The sequence below is a fragment of the Notechis scutatus genome, chromosome 16, assembly GCF_049901735.1.
Source record: "Notechis scutatus isolate UNSWTSFEM ecotype Mainland chromosome 16, rNotScu1.2, whole genome shotgun sequence".
In the NCBI taxonomy this organism is placed as follows: Eukaryota; Metazoa; Chordata; class Lepidosauria; order Squamata; family Elapidae; genus Notechis; species Notechis scutatus.
Genome location: NC_142024.1, coordinates 2,112,120 through 2,125,574, shown reverse-complemented (window position 1 = coordinate 2,125,574; position 13,455 = coordinate 2,112,120). Strand labels below are relative to the sequence as shown.

At 43.4% G+C, this 13,455-nt stretch overlaps 1 protein-coding gene across 1 annotated transcript in view; it reads left to right on the top strand.

The window, feature by feature from the left end:
• The window catches only part of PRDM16 (PR/SET domain 16), a 132,799-nt gene that overhangs the window by 58,894 nt on the left and 60,450 nt on the right, over positions 1–13,455 (top strand).

Sequence of the window (13,455 nt, the reverse complement as noted above, 5' to 3'; positions counted from 1 at the left end):
CTTTCTTTCTCCCGCCCCTCTGTTGTTTAAGCAGGGGATTACAGTCTCCAGGAAGGCCCAACCCTCGAAGCTCTCCTGGAGAACTTCACCTCCAATCCCTGCATTGAGGCTTTGCGGTTCCATGAAATGGATCCCGCCACTTAAAGCCGAATGAGGGGAAATAAAATAATAATAATAAAAACAACAACAAACGACAACGAGTGCAAGTCAGAAGACTTCGCCCGGCCTCGTGGCACCGCGAGATGCTTGCATTTCCCCACACCCTCGAGAGTCAGCGTTTGGGCCCATTAAACCAGCCCCCCTGCCGTTTGGGCAATTTAGCTCTCTTAACTTTTCAATGCCTATCCATACGTCCCGTATTTAGGCGTCCTTAGTAAATACGTGGAGTGAAGTACGTCTCAGTGGGTGCACCTCTTAAATACCTGGGAGTTTCATAACAAGAAATATGACTACTTATTAATAACCACAGAAGGTTTGGTTCCAGCAGGGTCCGTAATGCAACCGGTCCGACAGACCGAAGAAAGGTTCTTAAGTGGATCTTAGGAACGTAAATGACCTCAGTCTACCCCGCCCCCCTCAAAAAAAAAAAAACAACAACAACCAATGGACCAAACCATTGATATATACAGGTGTTCCTCGTCTTATGACAATTCCCTCAGCAACTGTTCAAAGTTACCACAGCGGTGAAAAAACGGTATGACTGTTTCCCACACACTGTTGGATAGCATTAGCGGTAACATCACAGGCTGTAAGCCGTTGCAAGCAAAGCCGTTTTGCAATTGACTTACCCTGAATTTGTTAATGCCGATTATTACTTTTATTACTTTTTATCATTTATCATTTATCATTTATCAATTTATTATTATTATTATTATTATTATTATTATTATTATTATTATTATTATTATTATTATTATTATTACAATCAGCCAGATGTTCAGACTAGATTTAACATTCCCATCTACCTGTCAAATTCTTCCCAAGGATCTGGGATAGCCAGCTGTCGATGTTGGATAGCGTTAGCAGTAACATCCCAGGCTGTAAGCCGTTGCAAGCAAAGCCACCTCGCAATTGACTTACCCTGAATTTGTCAGTGCCGATGATGAGGATTATTATGATCATTTCTTCAGTTTATTTGCCACCCATCTCACCCCCCCAAGGCAACCCACGCAGCCCATGCACAAACCGGGCCCTGTCTCTCAACTCACTCCCTCCTCCCTTTCACAACCAGGTTCCGGACCGCCACTCAATGTTCCCTTGGCCCTACCTTTCAACTCCCCAAAGACCCCCTTTAGTTCTCCTGCCTGGGTCATTTGTCACCTTCATCTCGATCCCAAGCACCGGCCATCTTCTTCTTCATCGGGTCCCGTTTGCCACATCCGATCAGGGTGATTGATCACCAGCAGTGGCCACAGGTTGGTAATAAAACCCTTGGGCGAGGCCCCCTCCTCCCTTTCCATTTGCCCTTGGGGTCCCAACGGCACGACAAGCCCTGCAAACCGGCCATTTATCAAGATGTACTTGATGGTGGCCAGCATCTCCATCGTCCGCCTCCCCGCCGTTGCTTGGAGGGAAATATTTCAACTCATTATCTGGCTCTTTTCAAATGGCTCGAAGGGGCGCCTAACCCTACGCCAAAGAAAATCACCGTTTCTCAACTGATGAGCAATTTGGCTAGCTTTGTATTTAAAATAAAATAAAATAAAACCTTAATTAAAAAGCAAAGAGAGAGAGAGAGAGAGAAATTTGGCTAGCTTCGTCGACACTCCCGGGCTAGCCCAAGAAGAGGGGGCAAAAAACCCCTCAAGTTGCGTTGAAATTTTTAATTTATTTATTAATTATTATTATTATTATTTTTCTTAAAATTGCAGTCCAGTTTTGTGGGCAGGGATAATTTCCCTGCGCGTTTTTGTTCAGCGCGATGCACAATTATTATTTCTTCTTGGTTTCCAAAAAAGATTTGAGAGGGGGGAATGTCCCTGAAATGTTGTCGTTTTTCTGTTTTTATTTCCTGAGAATGCAAAAGAGGATGTCTACGACCTCTCGGGCCTTTCTCCTACGGCATTTGACTTTTTAAATTGGAAAGGAAGGGCGGAAAGTGGTGGGAAAAGGCACCAGGAAAAAAAAAAAGAAGTCGATGAAATTGTGGTTTATACTGCAGTTTGTGCTTCAATTCTAAACTATCTATTTAAATAAATGGTGTTTTTAAAAATCTGTTCCTCTAGAAACATTTAAACTAGCATTTATGATAATGTTATCCATTCGGTCACGTCCAACTCTTGGCTAAAGCTAGCATTTAAGCCAGGAATTAACCAACATTTCCCGCTATTTGCTTATTCTATTCTATTCTATTCTATTCTATTCTATTCTATTCTATTCTATTCTATTCTATTCTATTCTATTCTGGTTTTCTTGAAGTTTCATTACCAAATTAAATAACATCATCGTGGGGGAGGAGGAGGAGGAGGACTGTGGGGTCTTGGATGCTCTCTGAGCTAGGTGATTTTCTTGAAGACATTTCATCACCATACTAGGTAACATCATCAGTGCTCTTGGTTCTCGCAGGCTCCAAACTCCATTCCCCGATTCAATTCTCCTGGAAGACGCAGCAGCTTAACTATTTCATGGGGGTGGGTGGGAAATACGGGCTCTCTTATTTTCCTTCCTGGTGAATCAGTGCCGAACGCCAAAATCCAAGCGGCCAGTCCTTTCAGCCACAAAATGCCCAAGACACCACCGAGTTTTTGTTTTTTGTTTCCTAATTTTTCCTTACCTTTCTCCCCCCCCCCCGGCCCCTTCCCTCGCTGCATTTTGGACGAAGACACATCTTCTTCGCTTCACTTTGCCTTCCCGATTGGCCACAGGTTTTTTCTGCCTAGGCAAATATATATATGTATATATATATATAAATAAAAATAATGCCGAGTTTTAAATCTTAGTGAAAGATTTAGTGCCCACTGGAGTGTAAAAAACCAACCACTGTGTTACAAGTCTGGGCTAATCAATCAAATCTACACAGGTTGGGAGAAAAATATGAGGGTTTTTTTCCCCACCCTTTTTTTTTTAATATCAAAAGGCCTATAATAATAAGAGACGTTTATTAGCACCCATAAAGCTATTGGGATTTAATCCTTCTCTAAATAACATCAACAGCGTTGAAACAAATCTCTCTCAAGTAGGCCATAAACAGCCCACAATGTGAGGTTTAAAAGCCATTAAAAGGAGATCTCGGGAAAGATTCATCGGCGGGGTTGAAACGGAGATGGGGAAAATCCCTGCAATTGGAACAGATCAGCCGTAGGATGCAGCTGGTCCTCCAACTTACGACCACAATCGATCCCGGCTTTAACATCCGCGAAGGGAGTTTGGCCCTCCACTTTCTCGCCACAGCCGTTAACTCCGCCATGCGGTCGTGGCAGGAATCTGGCTTCTCCATTGACTTCGCTTGCCCAAAGGGGTTCGCGGGAGACTGGGAGGCTGCGGCCGTCGTAAATACGAGCCAGAGGCCAAGGGGTTGGAGTTCCAATCACTGCCGTTAAGTGTGAACATAATCGGAAGTCCCTTTTTTCAGTGCCGTCGTAACTTCGGACTTTGGAGGTCTTCTAGTCCAACCCCCTGCCTAGGCAATAAACCCTACACACCACTTCAGACAAAATGGTTATCCAGCATCATTTTAAAAACTTCCAGCTTTGGAGCATTCACAACTTCTGGAGGTCAGTTGTTCCACTGGTTAATTGTTCTAACTTTTAGGAAATTTCTCCTTAGTTCTAGGTTGCTTCTCTCCTTGATTAGGAAGGAAGGAAGGAAGGAAGGAAGGAAGGAAGGAAGGAAGGAAGGAAGGAAGGAAGGAAGGAAAGAAAGAAAGAAAGAAAGAAAGAAAGAAAGAAAGAAAGAAAGAAAGAAAGAAAGAAAGAAAGAAAGAAAGAAAGAAAGAATAGAAAAGTCGCAACAGGAGAATGTTTCAAATTAAAAACTAAAAGCAAAAATCAAACAGAACAGCAGGAAAGCTGTCCATTTATCCGAAGCGGATTTATTCCTCCCTTCATTTTTCTTAAAATTATATTCCTTTGAAACCCGGTGAAAAGCCCTGTGCAAAGCTGTCCTCTTTTGTTAAGACATGGTTCTACATCATCACCTAAGGGAGAGAGAAAAAATGGTATCCTGAGGTTGAACACAGATGACCCAAACAACATGGTTGTGTGATTCATGGCCGGATTGGACGGCACGGAATATATCTTAAGTTTCTTGGGTGGAATTAAAAAAAAACACAAAAAACCAGACACACATTGGACGAACGAGCAAATAAACGAGAATTATCGGCCTTGTTCAACCTGACCAAGAAAGGCACGAGGGAAAATCAAACAGAAGAGGGGAGGAGGGAAGGTAAATGAATTTTATCTGAATTAGCTGGGTGTCAGGCAATTGGTATTTGAGCACTAGAGATTTTGAGCGATGGGGAGAGCCTGTTGATGTAGGATTAGGGAACACGGACTTTAGACCACGCAAATACGATTAGATGACCTTGCCGTTTAAAAAGTTTGGTGAACACAGGAGGGAATGAAATCCAGGAGGACGTTATTGAGCTACAGCGCCATCCAATGTTATCACCTCCAGTTGTGTTGACTTTTCAAGGAACTGTGAGCTCCTTCCTAGGAGACCTATCGATTTATGAAGCTTAATAAATTCCTAGGTCTCCAATACGCACCCACCTGCGATCCTATGCGTGTTTGATAGAAAGCTCAAACTTCCCAAGGAGCCGCTGATCCAGTTCTACGGAGGAATGGTTGAGTCTGTCACCTGCACCTCTATAATTGTCTGGTTTGGTTCTGCAACCCCAACAGGACAGACACAGACTCCAGAGAGGAATTAGGACTGCAGAAAATAGCAATTCCTACCAACCTGCCTCCCATGGAGGACCTGTGTCCTGCACGAGGCAAAAAGAGGGCTGGGAAAATATCTATAGACCCCTCACACATCCTGGACATAAACTGTTTCAACTCCCACCCTCAAAATGATGCTATAGAGCCCTGCACACCAGAACAACTAGACACAAGGGGAGTTTTCCCCCCGAACGCCATCACTCTGCTAAATAAATAATTCCCTCAACCCCAACTATTTTCAAAGTCTGCACTACTCTTACTATTAATCTTCTCATCACTCCTTATCGCCCATTCTCATCCCACTTGTGACTGTATGACTGTAACTTTGTCGCTTGTATCCTTACGATTTATATCGATTGTTTCCTAGTATGATTTGATAGCTTAGTGTACCCTATGACTATTATTAACTGTTGGACCTGATGATTCTTGATGAATGTATCTTTTTCGTAATGGAAGGGAGGGAGAGAGGAGAGAGAGAAGGGAAGAAGGGAAGGAAGGAAGTTGGAAGGAAGGAAGGAAGGAAGGAAGGAAGGAAGGAAGGAAGGAAGGAAGGAAGGAAGGAAGGAAGGAAGGAAGGAAGGAAGGAAGGAAGGAAGGAAAAATGAAAGAGGAAGGAAAGGAAGGAGGGAGAGACAGGAAGGAGGGAAGGAAGGAAAGAAGGAAAGCTGTTAATAGGAAGGAAGGGAGAAAAGAAAAGTGTAAGAGGAAGGAAAGAAAGGGATGGAAGGAAGGAAGGAAAGAAGGAAGGAGGGAAGAAAAATGAAAGAGGAAGGAGGAAGGAGGAAGAAGGGAAGGGGGAAAGGAAGGAAGGGAGAGAGGGAAAGAAGAAAAGGGAAAGAGGAAGGAAAGGGACGGAGGGAGGGAAACAGAAAGAGTGAAAATTGTAGATTAATCAATAGCCAAGCGGTTGAATTGTGTCAATTGTACTTCAGAATTGCCTTGCACTGAACACAAACGCATCTGATGTGGGGCAAACATGCCAGGAGGGGTTTTTTTTTTTTTTTTTAGTTTCTGGAAAAGCACCGACTTGCATTTGCTAAAACAACATTAGCCCCGGCAGGAAAAAGAGAAATATCGACACAAATCTTTCAAGCAGGCCGGCTCAGATTGGGATCATGTCAGAAGGCAGCTTAAATAAACACATCCATCGGAGGAATGTGGCAGAACTGAGACTCCCACAAGGTATCCAAAACCTTAGGAGAAAAATCCCTTTTTCAAGCCTCTTTTTATTGGAAAAACTTGGAAAAATGGCATAATGATATCTCTTGCTCACATTTAAACATCTCACCAGAGACGAAGTGCTGAATGTAATGCAACCGTTACCTTTTGGTAGATAATATCCAAAAAGAGAAGGTGTTTTTAAAATGAAAGAAAAAGAGAGACAGAGAAAGAGAGAGAGAGGAGGGAGGGGAGGGAAGGAAGGAAGGAAGGAAGGAAGGAAGGAAGGAAGGAAGGAAGGAAGGAAGGAAGAAGAAGAAGAGAGAGAGAGAGAGAAGAGAGAAGAGAAAGAAAGAAAGAAAGAAAGAAAGAAAGGAAGGAAGAAAGAAAGAAAAGAAAGAAAGAAAGAAAGAAAGAAAGAAAGAAAGAAAGAAAGAAAGAAAGAAAGAAAGAAAGGAAGGAAGGAAGGAAGAGAGAGAGAAAGAGAGAAAGAAAGAAAGAAAGAAAGAAAGAAAGAAAGAAAGAAAGAAAGAAAGAAAGAAAGAAAGAAAGAAAGAAAGAAAGAAAGAAAGAAAGAAAGAGAAAGGAAGAAGGAAGGAAGGAAGGAAAAAAGGAAGAGAGAGAAAGAAAAAGAAAGAAAGAAAAAAGGAAGGAAGGAGAATGAAAGAAGGAAGGAAGGAAGAAAAAAGGAAGGGAGAGAGAGAGAGGAAGAAAGAAAGAAGAAAAAAAAGAAATTCATCTCCACTTTCAAAGAAAGGACTACAATTAATAAGGCATTAAAACTGCAACTTTATTGTCCAATGATAGATATATATTTTTTTCCTAACAGTGGAAAATATTTTAGTTCACGTTACTGCAAATTTGGATTCTCTCGTCGGAAGTCCATTTATACTTAGGCAGACTCTTCATTTCAACGAAAAAGTCTCCCTTTTGGAAGTGTGTGTGTGTGTGTGTGTGTGTGTGTGTGTGTGTGTGTAGTATATATTATAAGCGTCCTCGGGATTAGGAATTTTAATCTATCTCCTGATTAATTCATTCCAGAATCACAAGGCTGGAATCCAGTTAACTCTTGAAATCTGGGCAGAATTAAATCTCCAAGTTTTGGGGGTGTTAACAGCTTGCTTTTTTTTTTTTTTTTTTTGCATCCGTCATTATACCAAATAAAATCCCAGATGGTGTGTGTGTCTGTCTGTGTGTGTCTGTGTGTGTCTGTGTGTGTGTGTGTTTATATATCACAAAAGAAATGTTTGTCAACCACAGAAGGGGGTAAAAATTCAATAAATTGATTGTTTCCTTCTCAACCTTCGCCCTCATAACGCTGCCACCATTTAAATGCTAATGTCATTTAAAATAAGAACAATATCCCAGTCAATTATGGCAGTCCGAAAATAGTGGAGTCAGCAGTTTTGAAGGTAAATCTGACATATTAATCGGCTTCTTCGTGGTTTCCATGAGCACTGGGGCATCTGTCGCCACTCTTTCCCCCTTTCCTCCCCTCCTATCCTGAGGTAACAATGATTCCTTCACAGAAGCAAAAGGACGATGGAACATAAAACCTAGAATTCAAGAGCTGGAAGGGACGTCAGAGGTCTTCTAGTCCAACCCCCTTTTCAAGGCAGGAGAGCTTATATACCATCTTGGTCCAATGGTTGTCCGGTCTGTTTTGGAAAACCTCCAGCAAGGGAGAACCCAAAACGAGATCTTTTGAAATGGTTCTCGCCCATGGCTGGCCTTGATCACCAAAAAAGCTGGATCAATCCCCAGGCAACTGGGAGTTCTAGTCCCGCCTTAGGCATGAAAGCTGGCTGGGTTACTCTGGGTCAATCTCTCTCTCTCTCAGCCCAACCCACCTGGCAGGGTTGTTGTTGAGGAGAAAGGAGGAGGAGGAAGAAATGGTAGCTATGTTTGCTGCTTTATTTGGGAAAATAAAAAAGGCAGAAGAAGATGATAGATAGATAGATAGATAGATAGATAGATAGATAGATAGATAGATAGATAGATAGATACAAAAAGACAGAAATAGGAATGGATAGATGGATAGACAGACAGATAGATGATAGATACATAGATTAATAGAAAGAGATAGATGATAGATAGATGATAGTAGGTAGATAGGTAGATGATAGATAGATAAAGAGAGACAGAGAGACAGACCGATGATAGATAGATAGACAGATAGACAGACAGACAGAGAGACAGAGGGATAGATAGATAAATGATAGATAAAGAGAGACAGAGAGACAGATGATAGATAGATAGACAGACAGAGGGATAGATAGATAGATGATAGATAGATAAAGAGAGAGAGACAGATGATAGATAGACAGATAGACAGACGGGGGGATAAATAGATAGATAGATAGATAGATAGATAGATAGATAGATAGATAGATAGATAGATAGATAGATAGATAGATAGATAGATAGATACAAAGAGACAGAAATAGGGAGGGAGGGAGGGAAGGAAGGATAGATAGTTGGGAAATGAGGAGGAGGAAAGATAGTAGGTATGCTCACTGCCTTATTTGCAAAAATTAAAAAGGGAGGATATGAATGAATGAATGAATGAATACAGAGCAGGCTCAATTACAGCTATCAATTCATTCATCCCTTTCACCAGAATTCATTCCTCTCTCTTCTTTGCTGCCAGCCTAAGGACACGTTCTCCTTCTCTCTCCCCTTCTCTCCCTCTCTTGGTGACCTTATAGCCATTTTGCCTCAGCTCAATTAAAACATGGAAAAAGAAAAGCGAGAGTCCCTCTTGCTCTCGAGGTGGTAGGGGAAGAGGAGCTGAAGTGTTTGGGATGCCACACGGGGGGGGAACCCCAAGCGACAGGAGGCCGAAGCCCTCAAGGGCATCACCAGCACCTCGGTGGGTGAAAACACACAAACACCCACACCCACACACCGAAGTGTGATGATAAAGCCACTCGGGGACGCCTCTCTCTCTGTAACCGTCTCCAAGGGATTGTGCCGGATCGCAAATCTTCCCCTTTGCACAACCGCTTTAATTTAAAAAAAAAAAAAATCCAATCGGCGCAAGAACCCATCGGCTCCCTTTTGTACACGTTTCTGTCATTAAGCGAGGCTTCAGGGAAGCCGTCCCCCTTCTACGACCTCCTTGCTACCGTTGTTCGGGGAATCCCTGCAGGGTTGTCCTTGGCTTATGACCTCAAGGGAGCCCCAGCATTTCCGCCGCAAAGTTAAGTCCACAGGATTGGTTAAGCGAGCCTGACTTTCCTCGTGAATTCTTTTCATCGCTTCGAGGCGGAGCCTTCCTATCCTTCAGTCGCCCCGTATAACTTTTCTCAAGAGATAGAAATAAACAGAAGGTGACGAGGAAGCCGGATTCGCTTAACGACCGAGCGAGCTCGCCTATCGACTGCAAGGACTCCCTTTAAGGAGATCGCAAAATGAGGCGAAACTTCCATGAGTCCAAGGTATAGAATAGAAATAGAATTCTTTATTGGCCAAGTGCGATTGGACACACAAGGAATTTGTCTTGGTGCAAATACTCTCAGTGTACATAGAATAGGAATAGGAATAGAATAGAAAATAGAATAGAATAGAATAGAATAGAATAGAATAGAATAGAATAGAATAGAATAGAATAGAATAGAATAGAATAGAATAGAATAGAATAGACAAACTCCATCATTCCTCTGTAGAACTGGCTCAGCATCTCCTTGGGCAGTTTGAGCTTCCTGAGTTGGCACAGAAAGAACATTCTTGGTTGGGCTTTTTTTTGATGACATTGTTGATGTTAGGGGTCCATTTTAGGTCTTGAGATATGAGGGAACCTAGAAGGTCTCTACTGTTGATGCTGTGTTGTCTAGTATTGTCAGAGGTGGCAGTATGGGAGGGTTTCTCCTAAAGTCAACCACCATTTCTATGGTTTTGAGTGTGTTCAGTTCCAGATTGTTCTGATTACACCACGAAGCAAGTTGTACAACCTCCCATCTGTATGCCTCGCACAAAAGCTGAATTCTGGTCGTAATCCGAGGACTAGCCCTGGTGTAGCTGCTTCTTCTTCTTCTTCTTCTTCTTCTTCTTCTTCTTCTTCTTCTTCTTCTTCTTCTTCTTCTTCTTCTTCTTCTTCTTCTTCTTCTTCTTCTTCTTCTTCTTCTTCTCCCATTCCTCCTCCTTCTTTTTCTTCTTCCTCCTCCTCCTCCTCCTCCTCCCTCCTCCTTCCTCTTCTTCTTCTTCTTCTTCTTCTTCTTCTTCTTCTTCTTCTTCTTCTTCTTCTTCTTCTTCTTCTTCTTCTTCTTCTTCTTCTTCTTCTTCTTCTTCTTCTTCTTCTTCTTCTTCTTCTTCTTCTTCTTCTTCCTAGCTGGCCACGGCTAGCTCTACCCATTTGGGCACTGTTTGGCCAGGCCACTCCGCCACCAAAACCGGACACCCCAGCCCACACCCCAGCGTGGCCACCCCCTCCTCAAACACCCCTCCACCCCCCACCCCTCCTTCAAGCTATCTTTCAGGGAGTGATAGCCTCGGAAATTAACCAGGCTAGAAATTCATCCTGATCCGTCATCGGTAGCCTTATTAGCTGTCTGGCTGATGGGACGGCGGCTTTTTGGGCGGGAATGGCTGCCCCCCTCTCAATTCTTCCCTTCTCCTCCGGCCCCTGCAGATGTGGAGATGTGGTGATTCCAGGACTGTCACAAATGGCCCCTTAAGGTGGAACCTAACCCTAATCCTAACCCTTCCTTCCTTCCCAATTTCTTTTTCTATTCTCCTTCTTTCTCCTCCCTTCCTTCCTTCCTTCCTTCCTTCCTTCCTTCCTTCCTTCCTTCCTTCCTTCCTTCCTATAGCCCTTAGACTGATATACCCCTTCACAAGGCTTCACAACCCTCTCTAAGCAGCTTACAGAGTCAGCCTCTTGCCCGCCAACAATCTGGGTCCTCATTTGACTGACCTCGGAAGGACGGAAGGCTGAGTCAACCTTGAGCCCGTGAGGATCGAACTGCTGGCAGTGGGCAAAGTCAGCCTGCAATCCCGCCTTCTAACCACCGTGCCACCACGGCTCTTGGATTATCATTAAGGCAACGATTTGCTGCGATGCCACCAAACCTTCCCTTCACACACACACACACCCCCAAAAATTGCAAAAGACAAAGAGGGTAAAGGAGAGAGGTGGCCACCACAGGAAGTCCTTGCCAGTTTAATTTCGACCCCCTTCTCTCCACCTTAAGAGACAGGAAGGTTCAGAAGAAGAAGAACATTTCTAACAGCTCCCTTATCTTCCCTGTTGAACTGTGTCCCCTCCGCGCGTTGAAAGGAAAATTTCTTTAACAACTAGGGCATAAATAACCTTCACTCTTGACTGCCTGTCTGTGAAGGGTTTAATGTCTAGATGAAAACAGGGAGGAGAAGTGCTTATTCGATTATTTGAAAAACAACCCAAAGGGCAGTTATTCTTCATAATGGTAGGGTTCTTTCCCATATACAAGAAGCATTTGGGGATCCCTTGGAGAAGTGGTGTAATTTTTTGCACCTGGGAGCACCCCAGCTGAAGTTAGAAATGAGGCGCTATGATGTCGATGGAGAAGGTCTTGATAGGAGGGGGTATGTGTAGCTCAGGGTTTGAACTATGGGGTTCTTGGCACTCTCTGAGCTTGGAGGGTTTTCTGATAGACATTTCGTGACCCAGCTAGGTAACATCATCAGTGCTAGAAGGGAGGTGGGTGTTAAAGATGAGGAGGAGGGAGGGAGGGCGGGAAAGAAGGAAGGAGAGGAGGAGGAGGAGGAGGAAAAGGGAGGGAGGGAGGAGGAGGGAAGGGAAGGGAGGGAAGGAAAGGAAAGGAGGAGGGAGAGAGGGAAGGAAGAAAGGAAGGAAGGAGGAAGAGAAGGAGAGGAGGAGGAGGAGGAGAGGAGGAGAAAGAAAAGAAAGAGAAAGGAAGGAAGGAAAGAAAGAGAAAGAAAGAAAGAAAGAAAGAAAGAAAGAAAGAAAGAAAGAAAGAAAGAAAGAAAGAAAGAAAGAAAGAAAGAAAGAAAGAAAGAAAGAGAGAGAGAGAGAGGGAGAGGAGGGAGGAGGAGAGAGAAGAGAAAGAAAGAGAAAAGAGAAAGAGAGAGAGAGAGAGAAAGAGAAAGAAAGAAAGAAAGAAAGAGAGAGAAAGAAAGACATAGAGAAAGAGAGAAAGAAAGAAAGAAAGAAAGAAAGAAAGAAAGAAAAGAAAGACATAGAAAGAGAAAGAAAGAAAGAAAGAAAGAGAGAGAGAGAGAGGGGAGGGAGGGAGGGAGGGAGGGAGGGAGAGGGAAGAGAGAGAGAGAAGAGAGAGGGCATTCACCACTTTCTTAGTCATGTGGATTTATTCCTGATCCCTAAAAACCAACCCATTTAAGACTCCGAAGGCAGCGTTCCTGGGAGAGATGTTCGCTGTCATGCATGGAAGCCGGCGCATGAACGGCGATGCGTGGGAAGGATTGGCCTAATGTGGCAATCGCCGAGCAGCGATTTCTCTCTGGAAATCAGCTCAGGTAGGCCTGGCCGATTGCAATCTGTAAAAAGCCTTTACAGTTGCCTGACCCCATTTCAGGAAAGCCCCATCCATTAAACCACAAGGGCCACACAAACCCATCTTTAAAAACATTTGCCATAAAAACCCCAAACCGGCTTGTTCAGGAGCAGTCATAGAAGCAGCTGCAGGAGTGCAAATTCATACAACTTCTTTTCCTGCGTCTCCTTCTCCCCGAGATAACCTTCTGATTCGTATCTATTTTTTTTCCCCTGGATGTGGAAGCAACCTCAATTAATTAATTTGTTAATTATGGATCATAGTTAATTAATAAGCCTAGCTGGGCCGGTGATTATCTTAAGTGTCCAGGAGTGGAAATCCAAGATTTGATATTAGCAAACCCCGATCTTTGAAAACCAGAACAAGATTTCTCAAGGAAGGAAGACCAGAGTAAAGAGAACAGAAAAGGGAAGGAAGGAAGGGAAAAAAGAAAGAGAGCACAAGAAAAAGAAAGAGAGACAGAGAGGGAAGGAAGGAAGGAAGGAAGGAAGGAAGGAAGGAAGGAAGGAAGGAAGGAAGGAAGGAAGGAAGGAAGGAAGGAAACACACTCTTTGTAATATTTAGAGCAATTTGAAGGGGCCTCACTCTGTGTGATACTTTAATCTGGTCGAGATACCTTAATTTGGATTTGGGATGCTCCAATTTGTACGCCGGGTCAGACTGGATGACTTCAAGGGTCCCTTTCAGCTCCAAGACACAAGGTTACTAGGGGTTGTGGAAGGGGCTTCGAAGAGGCCAAGGATCAGTTGGCTCAGCAGATTCTATAAAACGGGATGAAATTAGAACTCTCTCTCTCCTTCTCTTCCTTTTTTAAATTTTTTTTCCCCCAATCCCGAGCTAGCAAGTGTTTGTCGCCTCCTAAAGACGCACCTCTTGAAGTCCAGCTCAAAAGCAAAAAAAAG